At 35.8% G+C, this 21,008-nt stretch overlaps 1 long non-coding RNA gene across 2 annotated transcripts in view; it reads right to left on the bottom strand.

The window, feature by feature from the left end:
• The window catches only part of LOC125616317, a 260,518-nt gene that overhangs the window by 175,789 nt on the left and 63,721 nt on the right, over positions 1-21,008 (bottom strand). The window contains exon 3 of one of the 2 annotated variants that reach the window (XR_007346940.1): positions 13,544-14,175. The exons of the other annotated variant lie outside the window; for it this stretch is intronic. This is a non-coding gene — a long non-coding RNA (uncharacterized LOC125616317). Of the gene's footprint in view, positions 1-13,543; positions 14,176-21,008 lie in introns of those variants that run through there. 2 annotated transcript variants of the gene reach the window in all.

Here is a 21,008-nt window from a genome sequence, read left to right as displayed (position 1 = left end):
GTAGCTTTTACACGGGGACAAACACACTGTTAGGGAATGAATCAAAGCAAAGGATTAGATAATTGAGGAGGTGACAACACATCAGATCGCAGGTGGCAGAGTGAGGTATGGAACAGGAGTTGCCTGCTCAGTAACACACAAGAAGAGTTACGACATTTATGCATTTTCATTTCTACAGGTGGGAACCTCAAATCATCCATGGGCTAGCCTCTGAGTCCCTCTAATCCAAGCCTGCCAAGGATCAGTTGATATACTCCTGATCGTCAGAGATAGATCCAACATATTTTCAGCTATATTTCTTTGGTTCTAACAAGATACATTTTAAGTCTAAATAACCTGTAAATTCAAACCTTATTTTCTATGTTTAAGATATATGTCCTTACAGGTTCTATTGTACACATCCATAGATCCAAGAAACAGTATTTGGTCATTTACTCTATACCAGCCTCGTGCAAGATAATTCTGTAGTTTCCCATTTAATCCTAACAGCCATCCTCTGCTATAGGGACTATTATCCTCATTTAGTTGGTGAGAAATTAATAATCAGAGACAGCAAGTAACTTGCTCAAGGTGATATATTTTAGGAAAATGCCCCCCCATAAGGTCTTGTTACCCATGCCACATTGAAGAATAGAATAGCTCTAGAATATGCCTACCTTCCCACCCGCGCTCAGAGTCCCCAGAGCACAGTATTTCTTTCCCCTCCTAGACTCTACATAACATAAAGACCTCACACCCAGGAAGTTCTGATCCAAGACTGTCAGCTTATGGCAGTACTTTTCTCATTTTATTTCAGACAGTAGATTTGTCCTTTTAAAAGACACCATAAAACGTGATTATTTCCCAATTGTATCTTTTGCTATATTTTACAAGGTTTCCAGGCTTTCTTTTCTTAGTCTTTTAGCAAATGAAATAATAACATGTGGTTGAAGGTCAAAGAGTAAGCTGGCACCCCTCAAAAAGGACAATGAACCCCAAAGTAGATTCTAACCCCTCCCGGCACATCTCCATTCCAATCTTAAATTATCTTCTTGACCTTAAAGACAATGCTCTATGGGAGTGAGACACCTACAACCACTGCTCTTCACAACTCGGTTGAGTTATGAATTTAAACTTTCCCACAAAATAGCAATAAATCCAGACCCAAAGACAGTTTAGGAAAGCTATAGGAAAAGTATAGCTTTCTCATCTCAAGAACTTCTCAGCCTTAAAGTATTTAATTGTGTATAATCTAGAGTCTTGACTTCATAGGACTCTCCGAAATTCACCAAATGTCTCAAAAACTGTGTATTATAACCTCAGAAGACATCCAGGGAAGCTCAGAATGAGGAGCTCCATGGCGTGCGTGATCTTGTGGCAGTTTTATATCTCAAAGTGATTAAAGCATTTGATGGGATTCAATGTAGAAAGTTGGTTGAGAGAAACCAGATACTGAGGTGAGTGAGATGACACTAATACCCAGCTCCAAGGATGAAAATGAAGACCTGGCACATATAACCCTTGGGGCGCTTTCTTGCCTCACCTGAAAAGTACAGACTCTTCAACTATTTGGAAATTTCATCTTATGAAATTAGGCAGAAGAAAACTAATTAATTTCAGAACAAATCTGAAGGTCTTCTCAAATCATTTCATTCTGAAAGTCAAGTAGAAGTTGGCTGGAAGTGGGATAGTTCCTCCTGAGTCTATAGGATGAAGGTGGTCCCAATTCCATCAGGAAAACAGATTTCAGAACTTTATTTAATCTTATTTAGAGTATAAGTGGAATTTGAAGATCCCTCTTGAGGGGAAAAAAGGCACAATAATAACGATATGACATGGCAGTAAGTTCTGCTCTGCCACTATCTCCTGGACATCCATGGATAGACTCGTGGTAACCTGAAAAATGGGTTGGGTTTGCAACCAGTTAATGAGTGACTCATTCTCTGCTGCTTCCCAGTGACCAGAATAATATCTAATACATAGTGGGCTTTCAGTACATATTTGATAAATGAATAAATAGATGAACAAATGAATCAATCTATTTTACCCTCTTCATTTTACTCATAAGATACACAGAAGCTAAGCAATTTGTCCTGGAATTTTTAGCAAACAGAAACAAAAACTCACAATCTCTAGATTTCCCCTATGTCACATTGCAACCGTGTCTGGTTTTAGTTTGTTTTTGCTTGCTTTGTTTATAATGTTTAAAAAATTTAAGCCTATATCAACTTACTTCAAAATGCCATAGCACAGAGCTTTCCAAATGGGCCTAATTTTGGAATCACTTGGAATATTTATGAAAAATAAATTTTCCTAAACTTCTGCCTGGATCCTCTCATTCTGTATCCATCACCAGGGCAAGCCTGGGAAGCAGTGGCCTAGTCTCTGGAGAGGGCTAAAATCTCCCTCTTCCCACCACAAATAACCCTGGATCGAACTAGAAAGGAGAGGGTGAGGACACGGGTCTGCTCGGTTGGATGCATATACAGGATGCTTTGTTTATTGCTGGTAAGTCAGAGGACACTGATGAGTACAGTGAGGGAGGTGATATTGAGGGCAGAAAACACCTGGCAGATACAGCTCTCACCTTTGATTCATTAATTAGATTTGCAGAAAGCCAGCTGCCCAAGAGGTCCTGCAGCTGCACATGCTTCACTCCACTTTTTTTATGAGAAAGAAACAAATGACCTAAGGGCAGACTGATGTGGGGCTTTTCTTTTGCCAGAAACTCAATTTCAGCACCCCATCAGTATCCAGCCATTTCTGTGTTCCATATCACTTATGTGGGCATTTTTTGCCATATCTGCCATGGATTAGAAAAGGTTCAAATGTAAATATTTGCTGAATGAATAAATGGAGAGTTCTTTCTTCAACCATTAGCGCTGGTATGAGAAAATTATTTTGACAGTCCTTTCTTGGAATCAATATCTTTTCTTTCTCAAACATGTATACTATAAACTACATCACTGTGGATGTTAGGAGAGAAAATGGAACCAATGGTGGAATAGGAAGATACAGGATTTTTGCAAGCACAGATGCTAAAAGCCCTGAGGAAAATAAAACATAATAAGAGGAAGTAAACTCAATCATCGTTAACTGTAGCCTAGTCTCTGTTTAGGGGAAGGAGGTAAATGTGAAGCCAGTGAAAGTGCTTAAGAGGGATTTGTCTCTTAGTTTTATGTTTTTGAGAACTAAACTCATATAAACCAGCACTGTAAATTCCGTAACACTGTACAGTTGCTGAATGTAAGTTTCAAAAGATCAAAGTCAACATCATCATGGCACATTGTTGACAGGACACACTGGAAGGATGGATGATGATCCTGAATATCCAAGGGATAGACAAAGACACATATAAGAATATCTTAAACTTTTTCCATCTCCATGAGACAAATCATTCTGTCTCTGAATCCTTGGTGAGATTCACAAGGAACCAACCAGGTAGAAGTAAGTCAGTAATTTTTGATGGCAAGGATGCTGGAGAAAAGATGCACTCATACATTGCTGGTAGGACTGCAAATTGGTGCAACCACTCTGGAAAGCAGTATGGAGATTCCTCAGAAAACTTGGAATGGAACCACCATTTAACACAATTATCCCATTGCTCAGCATATCCCCAAAGGACAGTGATGCAGCCACACAAATGTTTATAGCAGCTCAATTCACAAGAAATAAGCTATGGAACAAACCTAAGGGGTAGGTCTCTTTTAACAGATGAATGGATAAAGAAAATGTGGTATATATACACAATGGAATATTACTCACCCATAGAGAAAAATGAAATTATGGAATTTGCCAGTAAATGGATGGAACTGGAGATTATCATGCTAAGTGAAATAAGCCATTCCCCCAAAACCGAAGGCTGAATGTTGTCTCTGATATGTGGATGCTAACACACAAGAGGGGAGGGTGCGGAGGGGAAGAATAGAAGTTTATTGGATCAGACAAAGGGGAATAAAGAGAAGGGAGAAGGGGTGGGAATAGAAAAGACAGTATGGACATAGCTTTCTTATAAATTCATATATGAACACACAACCAATGAATCTCCACATCATGTACAATCACAAGAATGGGATCCTCATTAGAATAAATTATACTCCATGTATGTATAATATGTTAAAATCCACTCTATGGTCATGTATATCTAAAAAGAACAAATTTAAAAAGTTATTTTCTTCATAAAATCAGCAAGGCATTAAATGTTAATGGAAGACCAATTTGTTTGTTTACTAGGGCCACCAGGATTCAAAGTGCTATAAACTGCATTGCGTAAACAACAGAAATTTATTGTCTCAAAGTTCTAGACAAGAGAAGCCAAGAGCAAGTTGTCAGCAGACTAAGTTCCTTCTCAGGAATGTGAGGAAAAATAAATTATCTCTCCTCTTCCGGTAATTTGCTGGTCATCTTTGGTATTTCTTGGCTTGTAGTCAAGAATTCTGATTTCTGACTTGTGTTCATTCAGTGCGTGTGTATGTGTGTGTGTGTGTGTGTGTGTTTTCCCCTTCTTCATAAGGATACCAGTCAAATCTGACTAAAACCCACCCTCAGTGACCTCATTGTATCTTGATTATGTCTGTAAAAACTCTATCTGAGGCACTGGGGGTTTAAGATTCCAATAGATGAATGGGGGCAACAAGATTCAACCCATAGCAATCGGTTAGGAAAGCCAAGATCCACCTAGAATGCTTATTATCTGCAACAAAATTAATTATTATTTAATGTTTCATTGAAGGGGGAGGATCCCAGTAACAAAGATATAGCAAATTAAAGTATTATTATTTAATATTTCTATAATGTTGCTGATATTCTCTTAATATGATTGCTGTTAGTTTAATGAGTATATTTATTAAAACTTTTAAAAAAGAGTTTTATCATAAAAATATTTAGAAGATATTTTGCCTCCAATATCACTTCTCTCTTTATATATATATATATATATATATATATATATATATATATATNTCTCTCTCTATATATATATATATATATATATATATATATATATATATATATATATATATAAAATAAAATTTTATTTTATTTTATTTTATATATATATATAAAATAAAATTACTCCAACACTAGTATTACTAGTATTACTTCAACATAAATTACTTAAACCCAATATTTTTAAGTGAGCTAGCTGCCATGGTTAAGATATAAATGCTACATATAGTAGTATTGCATATATTTTGGAAAGATGTCAATCTAAAGTAAATCTAAAGTTCTGACCCGTGAATAGAAAATGTACTCAGAAAATGTACTTACTCAAATAACTAATTTCCTAATGGTGATAAACAAATGAGATTATGTTGTTTATAGAAGTGATTTAACTGAACATATACAAATGAACAAGTTCAGCTCATTTAATGTGAGAACAAGTATTTCTATGAGGATGGGAAAAGAAAAAAAGACTAAACTAATGTCCAAGAAAAACTTTTAAGAGCTTAGATGTGCTGTATAAGTCACATCTACTGGGAGTCTGATAAACTAGAGGAAAAGATCAAATTCACTGTTATAGTAACAATCATGGTATTTGGCATTTTAGCTCTAAGAAAAAGGCATCTAATATATCCTCTGAGTACACTAGATTTGAAAAAGAGAAAATTAAGATGGCTAAAGTCCTCCATTCAAAAATTTCAGGGAAAATGTAGCTAGGATCACATAGGTTTATATTCTAGGTGGAAAAATAGTTATAGACAAACCTAAACATCAAAATTTATTTTGCTGTCCAACAACTATAATTCATCCTGAAGACGAAGAAAAAAATTGTAAATCAATAAGCCTTTGATATAAAACCAAGGACTCATATATTTGAACTAATAACAGAGTTCTAAACATAGCCAGATAAAGGAATAGAATACAGCATGTTCCCTAAATATCAGCCCATATTCAATTCAAATTATGTAATTTTTAAATCTCTCTCTCAATTGCATCAAAATATAAGATAAACCTAGGAACAAACTTAAGCATAAAAAAATATAATCAGAAAATAAATGCAGAAAACTACAAAACATTTCTCAGCAGTAAAGAAGTACACAAAGAGCTGGGATTGTGGCTCGGAGGTAGAACACTCACCTAGCACGTGATCCAATCCTCAGCACCACATAAAAATAAATAAATAAAATAAAGGTATTGTGTCCAACTACAACTAAAAATATATATATATATTTTTTTTAAAAAGTACACCAAGTCAATGAAGTGATTCAGTACTACAACATTATCAATTCTTTCCTAATCTAAAAATTTAAGATTTTCCCATTGAAAATGCCAATCAAGTTTCTTGATAAAATTAATCTAAAGTTCATTTGGAAGAAAAAATTGCCAGTATAACAAGGACATTTTCAGATAGAAAAATTGTGTGGGGATTTGCCCTGGCAAATCTTAAGCATATTTTTGTAAAACTGGAATAATTCTGTGAGTTTCACAGACTACAATTAAACATCATGACACAATTTAACAAACTTCTGGCCAAATTAGACTGCATTTTCAAAAGCATGGGGAGAAAACTAGAATTTATCTAAAGAAGGGAATGCTATCGATTGGGCTGCTTCCATGTTAGAAATTTGGTCTGGGAAAATTCTGATGTTGTTTTGTTGTTGTTGTTTCACTTCAAGACCCAAGAAACAGACATTATTATTACTGTGTGTATATATGTGAATGCATGACCAATGTGATTCTGCAATCTGTATACTCAGAAAAATGAGATATTATATCCCATCTGATGCAAATGTATGATATGTCAAGGTCATTGTACTGTCATGTGTAACAAATTAAAACAAATAAAAAAATAAAAATGAAAACAAAAGACAGTGTATGCAGATAATGTTGCTCTTAAAAGTTTTTTAAAAATGTTTTCATCAGTGTCTTTGTATTGCCACAGAGCACTTTAGGGGATGTTTCAGCTGAGAGATAGAAGGAGAAATGGGCACATCGAGTTTGCATATCGTAAGGTAGTAGCAGTGTAGACAGAGAGGGAATAAAAAAATCAAGAATTATTCAGAAGGTAAAGTTACCTTGATGATCACTGTCCTATCAAGTAATCATGAAAGAAAGTTCAAGATAATTCATGAGTATTCAATTTTAAAAGAACTGGTGATAAAGAATAAAGGCGGGTGTATTTAGAGAGAAGATAATCAGCTTAGGAGCTGAGACTTCATTTTTAAGGAAAAATCTGCATTTCTATATATTTGACATATTTGGTAGAGTTGTTTTATGGATTTTATGTCAATTTCTCCTGGTTCCAACTCTTTGATTGTATAATACATTGAATTGAAGACATTTATCCTGGCTCACACAATGAGAATAGTGACAGAACCTGGATTAGAATCCAAAAGAAAAAAATCCTAACCCAGCAGATGACTTGCTGCCACATCCTGCCTTACCACTGGATGTTAAATCAGTGCTAATATTAATTTGATAACATTTTGAAAATAATTGCATTTTCTATTAACAAAAATAGATTAACTACCATCTTATTCAATCCTCACAACTCTATTCCCTCCATACAGATGAGGAAACAAAACTTTATAGAAAAAAAAGTAACTTGTCCAAAACTCATATAGTTAGTAAATGTTAAACTTGAATCAGACTTGGAACTCCAAGTTATTTTCCCTAATGTTACCAGTTATAAGAAAAATGAAATTTTATACACACACACACACACACACACACCATTAGGGCTATTTTTATGAATTTATGCTAAATTTAACAAAAGTCTGTTACAGAATGTAAAAAGTAAACAAAGTATACAAGCTTTGTGTATCCTATTCAAATCAGAATTTTAAAAACTGCTGACCTAATACACTTACCTTGACATCATAGATTACCTTTAATACTGTCCTTGCCCTGATATATTTGACCTCTATCCATAGAAAATGAAACACAACTCTAAGGATTGATTTTTAGATCTCTTTGTTCAAAGTAAAAGATGAGCCAAAATCAAATTTCGGTCTGTCCAATATTTATGCTTGCAAGGGCAGTCTAGCAAGTGTCAACACCAGGGGTGTATTAGCATTATGGAAGATCAGCAGGTGTAGGGAGAAAGGCCATCTTCAATAAGACAGTGCCACCTGACAATGCACATAGCTTCAGAGACACACGCTTCCCAAGACATACACGGTCCTCCTTCAGACTGCCGCTGTTTTATAACAGTATTCCTTGAGTTTACTTTCTAAAATGTAGAAAATTATTTGACTCCAGATTCCAGACATGTTCTTCCTATTCACAAACCAAAGCAATTTACCAATATGGTAGAAAGAAAAAATGGCTGGAAGCCAGGAGCCCTGGCTTCTTACTCCAGGTAACAAAGCAGAATGATTAAGAGCAAAGATTGACTCAGCTGCCAAGTCTAGCTCTACAACTTACTAGCTATGTGACAGTAGCCTTGCTACTGAACTTCTCTTTATGCCTCAGTTTTCCCATCTGTTAAATAAAGATATTAATTGTTGGACCTACGTCATAGAGTTCTTACTAGGATTAAGTAAATATTTATAAAGCGAAACTATGTTTGGCACAAAGTAAATGTTGGATGAATGTTTTCTGAAGCAAGCTGTGTGAGTTTCAGACAAGTCACTTAACTTGTCTGGACCTAGGTAACATTCTTTGTCATATGAAGTGATTGCACAACCTGTAAACTCTGCCAGCTTAAATCCTGATGAGTCAAATTTTCCAAACTGTCAAATAACATTTTTTTTTTCTGAATAGCTGGACAAATTTTGCTCCCAACATGTAGATTTCAAATAAACTATTGTGGGAATTATTAGAAGAGAAAACTGTATGATACAGTGGGAAAAGAGAAGTAAAGTCGAGGAAAAATCAAGATAAAGTCCTTGGAAATAAATATTTGGAAGATTGAATTATGGAACCATAATGCTTTGAAGTTTGAACTTTGGAGGTGGTTTGATCTTATCAAATCCAGCTTCTTTCTAACCTGTGTGACCATTAACTTAGACTCTCTGAGCTTCACCATTTCCATATCAATGCATACTTCCTGAATATTTAGAAATGAGTATTCATTCACATAAAACATAAGACTTGGCACATAGTAACAATGTAGTAACTAATGTTCTAGCAGTGATAAAAAAAATAATAATGACCATGATGTTTATGGGGAAATCTAGTAATTTGATCACTAACTCTTCTATCAATTCATAAAAATCATTATAAACACAAAGGTTATATTAAATGAAAGGTATGAGGCTTGTCTCAATTTAATTCCTCTTTTTAGTTGTGAGGCTTACCACATTTAAACTTTATAAATGTAACAAAAAAGTTGAAAAAAATAATGTGCCATCACAACTTATCTCTTTCACTTTTAAATGCTTTATTTAAATACCCACAACTTAAAAAGTTTTCAAATGAAATTTTTAAATAGCCAATAAAACATGAAGTGATTTAGATGATTTTGTTTTACTTTAGAGAGAAGCAGAGCAATATTAATAACTCAAGGATGTATGGCTGCTCAGCAGTAGAATCTAGACCAAGTCCTGTCCAGACAGGACTTCATTTCTTTTGGTGTCATTATCAGTGTGGCTGCTGCAGCTTAAATAGAATTACTAACTATTTTGCAATTTGGCTGTATTTTAGTAGACAAGTAAATTTTTAAACTGTTTTTAAGGCCACCTATAAACAGTATATCAAATCAATAAGAATTATTTTAGAAGGAAAAAATATGATAAGGGTGTACTTTTATTTAAGTTCATTAGAACCTCATGAAAGTTCTAATGTTATCTGCTTGAATTTTGTTGCATTACCATTTTTGCAAAATACTATTTTAAAATTAAATAATGTACAAAAGAACATAAAAATTATCCCAAAACTAGACACTTAGAAATAAACCAGTAATACATTGGAAAGTATCAAAAAGTAGTTCTCTCTTCAAATCCATATATCCAGTTGGGCATGGCAGCACATGCCTGAAATCCTAGCCACTTGGGAGGTTGATGCAGGACTATCTTAAACTCAAAGCCAGCCTGGACAAATTAGCAAGACTCTTTTCAAAATAAAAAATAAAAAAGGTCTTGGAATGTAACTCAGTAGTAAAGTGAATATGGTTTTACATGAGTTATATCACAGTATGTGGAATTCCTTAACATGTTTTTCTCTCAAAAATATGTTGTAGTACTCTTTTTTAGCTCAGTAAATGTGAACATAAATCATCATTTTCACTGCCATATTGTATTCGTTAGTACATATTAGCAAACCTTACTTACTCCATCACTGATGAACAATTAAAATATTTTAATGCAATTGCTTTTTGCAGGATATTATCTTCTCCCTCTAATTAAAAAGTGGATAAAGAAAGTATTTTTAAAAATAAAAAATCCCATTTACACTGGCAAGTTTAAACATTTGATATGTCATATGCATAATATCTATTTAAATATATATTATTAATAGCATCATTAGTAATTATTATTTGGTCCAAATTAAGGCAAGAGCACCTTTGAGGCAGGAAACCATTACCTATGACCTATTAAATAAATAGTATATATATATATATATATATATATATATCATATATATCTCCATGATATTGGCACTAAAGTGAGAAACAAATAATGGCTCTGAAATGCAGGTGCCAGGTGATGATTAATGATGTCTCGTTAATAATATCAAGGCACTGTGTAAAGGAGTTTCTGGGGGTCAGGGGGCACAGAGGGAGGTGGCCCATTGGTGCTCTTTTCAAAGCATGTGAATTGTTCCTCTCACACTACAGTGCATGGCTGGTCATGGCAAGAGGAGGAGCACAAGGACATTGGCACGCAAGTCATAGAAGCCACATGGCCCCAACCATCCAGCAACTGATAACACAGAAGCTGGCATTTTGAGATCAACTGAGAAAGATGCTATTTAGAGGGAACTTCATGCAAATAAGACAAGACTTGGGGACCTAAGGCCCACATTAGGAGGTAAGAGCCGTATTGGGCTTTCTGAAGAAACTTCATGCTGGACCATAACTGAGAGTCTTCCCCTGTCTTGCCATGCCAACAAAGGGTTAAAGGTCATCACCTGCTCTCCTATGTTCAGTAAAAACAAATCAATAAATCCTGTGATCTTTTTCAGAAATTCCTGAATTAAGGAACAAATACAAATCAAACCTCTGGTACCTTGAAAGGACAAAATTTTTTTAAAAAAATGTACTTCCAAATGGTATGTTAACAAACATACTGTGACTTGGGTATGCTAATATTAGATAAGGGTCTCTTAATGTAAGACATCTGGAAGCTCCTGATGACTTAAACAGAATGGTCTGGTTTTGGTCATATAACATTTGCTTCAAACTATTTCTGTGTACTACAGAAAGAGGAAGTTCCCAGCCACACTATTTAATTAGTACCTAATTAAGAGCATCAACACGACAAGTGATGCAGGTTCTGGCCCCAGTGTTTGTACCTGGATGTGGGTAAACAATTCTAGTGAGTCTTGGCCGTCTGACAGCTCTCAGCTGTCATTGGCACTATAGAGTCCAGGGAGGTGCTGATGCTGCTTGGCAAGTGCACACGAGCAAACATTCAAAGCAGTTGGAGAAGACCAATCACACCAAGGGAACCCCTGAAGAGAAAATATGGGAGTCTGGGTACAGCAGCAAACCCACATACCCACATATATGTGCGTCCTACTGAACCTAGTCATTCTTCCAGACACTTGAAAGGGTTAACAAACTTCTTCCATACTGAACCAAGGAGTCAGCTATTCCAAGAGTATCTTTAAGAATATTGTTTGCCCAGGTAGAATCAGTTCTACTGCCAAAAACCAAATATTCATTTAATGCAAGCAAAATCCTCAATGAATCGCAATTATCAAATTGACTTGCCCCTGGGGAGCAATCTGCCTTATGCCCAAACACTGAGGGAATAATATCTGTATGATACTTGCAAATAGATCTGAGATTGTTCATTTTTTTTTATTAAATGTAACCGATACAGAAAAATTGTTCACATTTATGGGGTACTGTGTGATATTTCAATACAGGCATATATTGTGTAATGCTTAAATCAGGTTAAACATGTATCTCCTCAAAGATTTATTTCTTGGTGGTAAAAATATTCAAAATTCTTTCTTCCAACTTTTTGAAATATATGATTGTTAATTTTTTTTTAACTAGGCAACTTTTTTAAAAAAGAAAAACTGGGTGACTAAGCTTCTTATTCTTTCTTAGGCCCTAACCAATCATGTGACCTTGGACTAGCCATTGAACCTTTCTAGACTTCACTTTCTTTACCTATAAAATTAGAGAATTCACCCAAGAGTTTGCTATGGGCTTTTCCAGTTCTAAAATATGATTTGGTGCTGCATATTTATATAGTACATTCCTTCTGTAGATTTAAAGATCTCTCAAGAGACTCTCATTAGTATTCTCAATATTGCTGTGAGGCAGGTATGTGGCAAGGTTTATTATCCCCATTTTTTAATAAAAGACACAATGAGACACTTTGCTGACATAGCACTCTTGACCAAGTAAGGACTAGAAGTTGGGTGTCCTGATACTTATCAAGAACTCTGTTAAACCACTTTGCTACTAAACTAAATGGAAAGTCTCAGATGAATAAAATATTTTGTGCTCATGGGGGCAAAAATATAGTTTGATCATCTTGCAGAGATGTAATGGTTTAAAACAATGATCTCCAAATGATAGCCCATACACTATTCCAGGTGGTTTATTCAGTTCTCATTGACATATTCCTATGCATATTTTCTCTTTTCTGATAAAATATCAAAATGTGAATATACTAAAGTGGGAGAGTATTAAAATGTGTACAGGAAAAAAAAGAATGTCTGAAGTAGTAATCATTAAATTTGCAATGGAAAGTCTTCAGATAATAAACTATATAATTCAGATTAATATACAGAAATTAGAGCTAACACTCAAGCATCTCTATCAATGTAATGAGATTATCATCTAAGAAATAATTCAATTTTCAGTAATAGTATATATACATCAAGACTGATAAAGAGTGTAAGATTTTACCCTACTTATGGCAACGTAACCCGTTAGCCTGCCATAGTTTCATGAATGCTCATAGAAAATCTGATGCTCAAGTCAGAATTAAAGGATGTTATTACTATAAGTTATAGCAATAGCCAGAGTAACGTTATTTTTGCTTTGGTTTCTCAAGCCCTAGTTTCCACAGGGTGATGCTAAAAAAAAAAAAAGGCAGGTGACCACTGCATACATAGGATGTTGAGCTTAGAGATCTTGAATCATTTATTGTAATGGAAAGTAAGCATTCTGCCTTTTTCTCCTGAGGGGGACACTATCTCTGTCATCTAAGGCAGTTGACTATATCAACATGCCTGAAAAGATAGCCCAGGATAAAATCAATAAATGCCTCAGTGGAGACATTTTGTGTTTCTCCAAAAGTGGAGAAACACAAAAGACTCATGGAGAAAAATTCCTGACAATATTTTCCAATTTTTATTTGACTGTCTATGTATCTGTTGTACTAAAGATTCTTATGTCCTTATAGTAGGCTGTTTTTCATTACTATAACAAAATACCTGAGGCAAACTAACTTCATAAAGAGTTTTATTTAGCTCATAGTTTTGAAGGTTGATAGTCCAAGATGGAGCAGCCTCATCAGTTCAGTCTCTGGTGAGGACCTCATGGCATCATGGCAGTAGCACATGTGGGAGCAGAAGATCATATCATCAAGAGGAAACCAGAGAGAAACTAAGGGGTCAGGATCTAGCTTTTACAAAAGCTCCAGGATCCCACAAAAGCTACCTTAATCACTTCCAAGGGAAGCACCACCCCTAATCTCCGATTAGGCCTTGCCTCTTAAAGGTGCCATCACCCCTCACGTCACCAAGCAGGAGAACAACCAACCCTCCAACTTGTGAATTCTTGAGGGACACACACATTCAAACCATAGCAGTGCTCACAGTGAATAATGTAAAAATACTGATGAAAACCAGGACATGAAAACCAGCCTGCACTCTTGCTGGATATGTCTGGTTTCTGTCTCCATCCTAAAATTTCAGTGAATTTCAAGCAAATACACTAACTTTTTGGTTCACACCTAGCTGTCTTCCTTTCACTCCCCTCCACTTGTGAAAATGGAAGCCACACACATGCCAGGGAACATGTGCACTGCATAGTCTTGTGAGCAAGTAAAGTCCTGGAATTGCTCCGTGCTCTATAGGGGACCTGGGCTTGGTCTGTTGGTGTTCCTTGTGGCTCAGCTTTCTCATCTGTTAAAATAAAGGTGATAACACTATCACAGAGTCGGGAGAGGATTAAAATAATTCATATATAGAAAGCACTTAAAACAGGGCCTGGCACATAGACATCTGATAAAGGAAATTTCTCCAGCTAATATGGGAAAGTTTGTTTATCAACAAACAGACTACAGAATACCTTACTTAATTGTGACCCAAGTTAGTAGTGCTATTGCTGAAACAGATGACATTAAGAGAAACAGGTAGATAATGAACAGCACACATTTTTTTGGAACCTGCCTATAGTTTGCTTTTACCAATGGGGCAGGGTATGCGGGGGGAGAGGGGGATTTGATCTAGCTCTCACATTAAAAAAGAAAACGACTTCAGAACTGTTTGACATATCAGATGTATCTCATCAATTATTTAATAAGCATTTTTTTCTCCCATGCTCAAGATTTAACATAAAATTGCTAATTTTGTTTCTTAAAAAGATTATGAGATTAAGATTGGTCAGCCGTGACCTTCCCTCTGTACAGAGAAAGTTTGGTTTCACGGAAATATAAATTGTTATCTTAAGTGGACATATGAAGGTCTTTCAAAGTGGTACAACGAAGAGTTCCATACAAACATATATAGAACAACAAGAAGTAAATAAATGGCAATGACATTTTTTAAATGACATTTTAAAATATTTAAAGGGACTGCAAGAACGATAAGTGCATCTCGTGTGCAACTGTCTTTGAAGTTCTAATCTCAGTTCATGCCACTAAATCATCAAGGAAGATTATTTTTAACTTGTTATGTAAAGGTTTTAGAAAAAAAAATCAAGGAGCTCTCTCTGAGTATGAAATGTCAAACAGAAAGAAGTTTTTGTACAGTCTGGGTGTACGAAGGTGATATATGGATGGAACAGAGAGAATTAATTTATCCTACAATTTTCCAAAAGAATATGAAAAGATTTACAGAATGGGAATGATTGACGCATTTTCCTAAACATCTTTGAGATGCTTTGTAGGTGGAATATTTTGTGTGGCTAACCCACAGTGCAGATTTGACCATTTAACAAAACATCCTTACTGAAACTAGATGTGAATTTGCTAACAAGCCCCTCTGGGAAGAACACCAGTCCCTGAGGTTCCAGAGAGGAGCTCGAACACCAGCCAGAGGAAGGACTCCACAGGCCTAGTGAACCCACTCTTTTTCCTCTATTCCCTTCTTTCCCACCTTTCTTTGCATTTTCCTCTTGTCTTTTCTCTCAAGTACACATGTGGACCCTTGTGTGTTTACCTTTCTTAATCTAATCTCTTTGTCTAAAATTTAAATTTCCATGGGGTCCTTCCTGACTCTAAAATAAATGTTAATATGTATAATATGAAATGTACCCCTCTACCCCCCCCACCACACTGAATTTGTCAAGTCATTGGGCAACATTTTGATGACAAACATTCCTCTACTTAGGGGTCAGCATGAAGTCCCTCTCTCTGTCCACCTTCCTTTAATCATATCTTCAATTTTTTTTTTATTTCTATAATAGGAAACATAAATGGTGCCATCTCTGCAGTTGGGGAGAAAACGAAAAGATCCAAATTTCTCTCACTCTTTAATGTGGGTGAGCCATGATCTACTTGTTAAAATTCTTGGATTGCTAATAAAAGTCATAATATACCAAATGGTGGTAATTTGGATGAAACAAGCATATCAATCATTGAGGAATGGGCTCATGGCTCTTTATCTGGGCAGAATCATTAAGTAGAATTTATGATATATAATGTATACTATTAAGCAGCTTCCATTAAACTTGCCTGCCAAACTCATTCTATACTGAGGGACATTTCGAAGAACAAGATGTATGCAAGAGCGCCACCTATAGTAAAACTTCCACATTTATTTTACAATGCTAAAAACCCCGATATTTTAAAGCAGAAAACTTATAAGAAAAATATCCAAGAAATGAGATGCCTGGTTTAATTGATAAGCCCAAATCATCTAAAAAATTTTACAAAATTCATTGTAATAAAAAATAAATATTCGAAGGTTTTTCTGGCTAAGGGGGGGAAAGCTCTCATTTTGCAGACAATTTGAAACCACAGGAATAGCATTTCTCATTTTAAAAAAATGTTAAATAAATAACTGGCAAAATTGTTACAGTGTTTGCCATTCTTATACCAGTCTTTGTTTTTCTGTATATTAACTGTGCTCTTAGCAATCTTCTTTCTTTAAAACCTGAAACCAAGAGCCATTTAGTGTACAAATACATAAACTTCTTTCTATTTATTGTTTTTAGAAGATGCATCACCCAAATAATTTACTTCAGCACAAATATAAATTCAATAAAGAATGCCAAGAAAATGGTGACTAGTACTACTCCTGTGAAATGTCCTTTAGGAGTTGATGTCCACAGAAATTTAGTCTTAAATACTTGGTACTTTGACCTAAAAGCTAATTATGAGGGAGTTGAGCCAAAAAGTGAGATGAATAAAAAGAAAGTTCATTGGTATGGCAGAGATAGTTGCCAGAAACAGCTTACAAATCATGAGTCTACGCAGAGATGAAAAGTGGAGTCTAAATTATTATTCGACTAGGTCCTTAAATCAATGGAGAGCAAAAAGTGATTACAATGGACCTTTAATTTTCAACTCTAAAAAGTCAACATGGTAGCATGTTTAACAGTGTTTTACTGCAGGCCGTTAACAGAGCCCTTGACTTTTTCATTTCCAAAAGCAGTACAGATTTTTCTTGGTGTTTTGTTAACATCGGCCACAATCCATCCATGCTGCAGATCACAAAGGAGGCTGCTCAAGCTCTCTGGCCAATCGTGGGTTAGCCAGAAGTGGACCAGGAAAGGATGATGCCCTCAGGTACCCCTCATTATCTCACGCTCTGGGTCCTCTGGCTTTTAGTGGTCCCATTGTTCCCTTTGGTCGGTTGGATTTAAGTAGATTCAGTTGCCCATCAAGCAAAGTGCCAAACAGAGAGCGCTGCACACTGCCGTCCTCTGCAGAGCACCAGGAGCCGGGACAGCAGCCACTTTCCCACGGTGCACTGCGACAGTGCTTCATCTCGGCCCTGGGAGGCCCACTTCTCAGGATGAGAGGATAATTCACTCGCTATAGCCCATTCAATCTTCAGCCTCTCGGCTGATGCTGCCAACAGAAGTGCCAATTAATGCCAATTACAATGGTGACTTTTCTGATATGGGCACCTACTCATATAGGCCATCAAACAGCCATCATATATTAATGACTCTCAGTCATTACCAATATGGGCCAAGTTTGAACTAGTGACCTAGAGGAGAACTGCTCTTTATCCTACTTCCAACTCCCTGAACCGTCCAATTCCCCTCCCCCTTTCTTGGCCAATGTTCTTAATTATAGTTTTGTACCTGAATAATGAATGTGCTACATTTTGACAGTGACAATTGCTGAAACTGTGACAGCAGAAGTGCAGCTCCTGTCTGCCATTTAGCAATCCCTGTCACAGCCTTCAGGCCAGAGAGGTCCAGTTCAGACCTTCAGGGGGCACTATTATTTCTTTTGTCATGTAATCGGGTGCATTTTCTATTTGTCTTTACTACTCCTAAGAAATAAGGAGAGCATTTTTATGCAGATAAATGTGTCATGGACGTCTATGTAGATGCTGCCAGTAGTCCTTTCTTATCTGCTTATTATTTCCTATAGCCTCAAGAGTCAGAAACTCCCCCTTACAATTAAATACGCTGCAAATTAATCCGAAAGTGCACCTTTTGGTTTCAAAAAAGGAGAGCAACTCATACACAACAAACACTCCAAATGATAGAAACATGTCAAGTTCCTTTTGTAAACATATACCTTAAACCTTTCTTTCCTTGAAAATCATCTGAACCCAATCTGGGATGTGAAGTCTGAAATGATTGGTCACTGCCTGCTGATGGGGCACTATTATATTTTGGAATTTGGAAGTCCCTGAGACTGGAGTCATTTAATTCTCAGGATACCCAATAACCAACAGTGGTCCCTAGAATTTGTTTCAAATTTGTATTATTTCTAACTTGGGGGTAGAAGTATTTAGGAGGTAACTGGACTAAACCCCTCAAAACTGCTGTACAAAATCCACAGTAGTCCATGAATCTTTAGAGATGTCAAGTCATGCCAAGTTACCGTAGAGTAAAATGGGACAGGCCACATCCAATACTAAATAGAGGTGACAGAAAACACTCTGCTTTCCATTCTTGCTCAATAATGCTGATCCATAAAGAAAGGAGACTGGGAGGTAACAAACACAGGACACTTTTTCTTGAACATTCCTAGTACATGAATCCCTAAGGCTGCCATCTAAGAATATAAATAAAACACAATGAGATTATTAATTTTATCAGTGGCCATTCACTGAAGTCAACTGAGAGTTTTACTTACATTAAATGCTATTTCATCTCCACAGTGGGTATTAGTATTCCATTTAGTGGATGAATAAACTGAGGCTCAACAAAATTCAGCAAGTTGCCCAAATATGCCAAGTTTCAGCTGGGATCTGGACCCATGATCTCAAACTCAAAAGCCAGAAACCCTGTTCCTCAATAAGATCTTTATTCCCATACCTTTCTTTCTATATTTGTTTGGGGAAGGTGTTTCCTAAATACACGAAGGAGTTCATCCTTGACTCAAGGGAATAACAGGTAGAAGAGGATGTGGAAAAATAGTTTTAAAGCATCAGCCTTAAGAGAAAATATTAAAAATATGCTGAAATGCCTCTTCACTTCAATGGCCTATTTCAAGTGTCCTAAACCTTTCCTACATTTAAGAAGAAGATTGGGGGGCGGAGGACACAGTGAACAGATGACTCAAGTCTAGAAAAATAAATAAATAAAAATCTGCTGTTCAAAAGAGTTTCCTCCATCAACTACAGAAGAAATTCCCTCAAAGACATAATAGTCCCTGGGTTTTGAAAAATACATGTTGAACTGTCCGTTCTGCCCTAGTAGATAAGCTTAGGTATAGTGTTTCCTTTACATGAAGCATTAAGACTCAAGAATCCCTCCGAGTACTATATGAAATAGATCTGAACTATTAGAAATAATTCTGGGGATAAACTTGTCCTAAGACTGAAACTCTAATCTTGGATGAGACAAATCTTCAAAGGGCATGGCACCATCCCAATACGAAGCCATTTGGGACCAAATGCAAGGAAAGTATCCTGGAAGTTAAGCAATTTTAAGATCATAGTAAGGAATCCTTTAGAATAATAGATAATAAAATTGTTCAGGGGTTGAATGCAAATTCCCAAAGGATTAAAGGAAATTTTAAAAGTTAGTGATTTCATGAAATCTGACTTGGAAGAAATGTGCCACATTCAGAGAAATTCACTAATTGAAAATGCACTACTGAAAAGTAGGTATTATTTGATGGAACAGCTGAAACTGAACAGTTTCTGAGTCCAGGGAAGACTTGGATTGCAATTTCAACAATTTCTGACAACTTCTCTACAGAAATGACTGAGGATATCTTTAAAAAGGACAAAAATGTAAAAATGTTCCATTCTTAAAGCCAGACAGGTAAATATGCAAGACAAGAAAGAAACAAAGCATCAGGGTGGGCATTTCAAAGAACAGTAGGAACTGATGAAAACATCGAGAATGAAAAAGAACACTAAATAAAGATGTGAAACAAACTAAATGTAGGACAAAAATTAAAGTGTGAAGACGGAGTCGTGTGCATACGTCTTCTCTGTCCTGATTCTCATATTAAAGCTAGCAATTCATCTTCTTTTAAAAGGTTAAAGCCCTTCCCCTACTTAACTAATCTTCTCTGAAAGCTTTTTTCTCCTGTGCTTACATTTTTCTTTCTAGATTTGACGGTATTTTCCTTTCTCTGACTACATTTGGAATGCTACTATTTCAACTTTCAAACAGTTTGTATGCAAGATGTTGTTTTGTGTAAAGAAGGGGAAAGATTGACAAATCTAAACCAAACAGGGAAGAATTATAAATATTTTGCTTCACTATTGCAGCTTTCTCCATATGCCTCAAATAAAACATTTCCAATCAAGCTCCACTTCTGCAAAAAGCTTACCAACAAAATCCATCTTTATTTGTATGTAACATGTGTAAATGTAATTAGCTTTTTTAAAAGAAACAACTGAAATATGATGTTTATAGAAAGGAACTGGATATTTTTTCATTTTTTATTTTTTTATTTTTTTTTTTGCGAATGAAATCTGAAACTGCACAGGCTATTGACAGACTGATGGCTGGGTCGGTTGCCAGAAACTGGTTAGGAAGTCGGTATGAAGGTCACTAATTTCATTCTGTTTTATTTCAACAGGACCTTGAAACAAAGAACACAGCCTTAAATAGATGGTGAGGAGGGATGGGTTATTAAACAACTGCTTTACTATCGGTTCTGTGTGATTTCTAAGGTGGTTTTCACCAACATATATATTCTAAATTTGATCGTAAACGTAAAATGGGAATAAGGGAAGGAAATAATATTTGTAGCAGTGATAGATTTTCATTTTGCAATGTTCTTTGCATTTTTCTTTCTGTTTCCCTAAATTATTAAAATCTGAAACAAATCAGCTACTGGTTTTGGTGTGTGTGTGTGTGTGTGTGTGTGTGTTTAACAGATGTCTAGGATATGAAGAAGGTTTTTTTGTTGTTGTTGTTGTTGTTGTTGTTTTAATTTTTTAATTTTTTATTCTGCGTTGTTCAAAACATTACAAATTTCTTGACATATCATATTCGACACTTTGATTCAAGTGGGTTATGAACTCCCACCTTCACCCCATACACAGATTGCAGAATCACATCAGTTACACATCCATTGATTTACAAATTGCCATACTAGTGTCTGTTGTGCTCCGCTGCCTTTCCCATCCTCCACCCTCCCCCC

The sequence above is a fragment of the Marmota marmota genome, unplaced genomic scaffold (genome assembly GCF_001458135.2).
Source record: "Marmota marmota marmota unplaced genomic scaffold, marMar, whole genome shotgun sequence".
In the NCBI taxonomy this organism is placed as follows: Eukaryota; Metazoa; Chordata; class Mammalia; order Rodentia; family Sciuridae; genus Marmota; species Marmota marmota.
The sequence above is the reverse complement of the archived record's forward strand: the minus strand, read 5'-3'. Positions and strand labels throughout refer to the sequence as shown.